Here is a 2,471-nt window from a genome sequence, read left to right on the forward strand (position 1 = left end):
ACTATACTTTAATAAATATATATATATTTGAAAAATGAAAACAAAACAGAGCAACAACAACAACAACAATAACAACATAAAAAAAAAGGAAACACAGGCCAATATGCCTGATGAAACAGATGCAAAGAACCTCAAGCAATCAGCAGACTAAATTAAAAATTTCATTAGAAGGATTATATTTTATGATCAAGTATTTATTTATTCCCAGGATGCAAGGATGGCTCAACATTGACAAATCAATCAATGTAATATACTGTTAAAAACATGCAAAATAAAAATTATGTAATCATCTCAATAGATGCAGAGCAAGCATTTGACAAATTCTTCATCTATTCATGATTTAAAAACTGTCAAAAAAGTGAGTATTGAGGGGATGCACCTCAACATAATAATGACTATGCATGACAAACCCACATGAAAATGATAAGAAATTAATAAAATAAATTGAAGAAGACACAAATGAATTGAAAGATATTTTGTCTTGGATGGGAAGAATTAATATTTTTTGAATGTCCATGCAATCAACAGAAATTTAAAGATTCAGTGCAATCCATCAAAATTCCAATGGCAACTTTCCACACAAATAGAACAAATAGTTCTAAAATTGTGTGGAATGACAAGAGATCCAAACAGACAAAGTTATCTTAAGAAAGAAGAACAAAGCTGGAGGCATCACTTTTCGGATTTCACCCCACATTATAAACCTATTGTAATTAAAATAGCATGAAGTGGAGGATATAGCTCAGTGGTAGAGTGTGTGCTTAGTATGCACAAAGCCCTGGGTTCAATCTCCAGCACCTCCATTAAAAAAATAAAATGAAAAATTAAAAAAAATTGTATTGGTGGAAAAACAGACACATAGACAATGGAACAAGAAGGAGAGCCAAGAAACAAGCCCATGCACATATGGTGAATTAATTTTTGATAAAGGAACTAAGAATATACAAGGAAAGAAGAGTTTCTTCAATAAACAGCATTAGGGAAAAATGACAGACACTGGAAAAGAGAGAGAGAGAGAGAGAAGGAGAGGGGAGAGAGAGAGAGACAGAGAGAGAGAGAGAGAGGAACTAAGAAACTGAACAGAGTACCCAAAAGTAAACTCAAAACGGATTAGGTGTTTGAGAGTAAGACCTGAAACCATAAAATTCCTGAAAGAAAACGCAGGTGGTAAGCTCCTTGGCATTGGTCTTTGCAATGATATTTTTGGGTGTTGCACCAAAAGCAAAAGAACACAAATGAGACTACACCAATTTAAAAGCTTCTGTTAAGCCAAAGAAATCATTACAGAATGAAACAGCAACCTGAGGAATGGAAGAAAATATTTACAAAATATATGTCTGATAAGAGGTTAATATCCAAAATATGAAATAAACTCATATTACTCAAAGCCAAAAGCAAGCAAACTGATTAATAAAAATGGGCAGAGGGCTGAACAAAGAGTCTTCCAAAGAAGGCATACACATGGTTCACAAGTGTATGCAAATACTCAAGGTCACTAATCATCAGGGAAATGCAAATCCAAACTAAAATGAGATATTATATCAAACCTGTTAGGATGGCTATTATCAGAAAGATAAGGGATAACAACAACTGTTGCCAAGGATGTGGAGAAAAGGGGACCTTAGTGTACTGTTGCTGTAATGTAAGTTGGTACAGTTACTATGAAAGACAAAATGAAATTTACTCAGAAAATTTTAAATAGAACTGCCATAAAATCCAGCAATCCTAATTCTGGATACATAACAAAAGGACATGAAAACACTATCTCAGAGATGTCTGTGTTCTTATGTTAATTGCAGCATTATTCACAATAGTTAACATGGAAATAACCTAAATGTCCATCAATGGATAAAAAAAAAATCTGTATCTACCTATATCTATATCTGCACCTATATTTATCTGTATCTAAGTATTAAAATTTATTTAGCCATAGCCAAGAGGGAAATCTTGCCTTTTGTGACAACACGGATGAAAGCTGAAAGCATTATACTAAGTCAAATTAGTAAGGCAAAGAAAACCAAATACTGTAAGTTCTCACATAGAGGTGGAATCTACAAAAAGTGTAACTCATAGAAAAAGAGTGGAATGGTGGTGGCTTGGAGCTGAGTGAGGTGGGGAGATGTTGGTCAAGTTTTGCAACATTTCAGCTATAAGATGAACAAATCCCAAGGATGTAATATACAGCATAGTGACCATAATTAACAGTCCTGTATTTTATGCTTGAAAGTTGTTAGGAAAGTGGATTCTAAATATTATCATCACATCAAAAATATGTAATTATTCAAGTTGATCAAAATACTACTAACATTACTGTGGTAAACATTTTGCAATATGAACATGTACCAAGTTGTCACTTTGAACACCTTGAAGTTACATATGCTATATTTCCATAATATCTCAATATGCTGGGAGAGAAAAAGAACTAACCAGTACACTTGGGGCATATCAACTGTACATAACCCCTACCAATC

Source organism: Camelus ferus, chromosome 22 (genome assembly GCF_009834535.1).
Source record: "Camelus ferus isolate YT-003-E chromosome 22, BCGSAC_Cfer_1.0, whole genome shotgun sequence".
In the NCBI taxonomy this organism is placed as follows: domain Eukaryota; kingdom Metazoa; phylum Chordata; class Mammalia; order Artiodactyla; family Camelidae; genus Camelus; species Camelus ferus.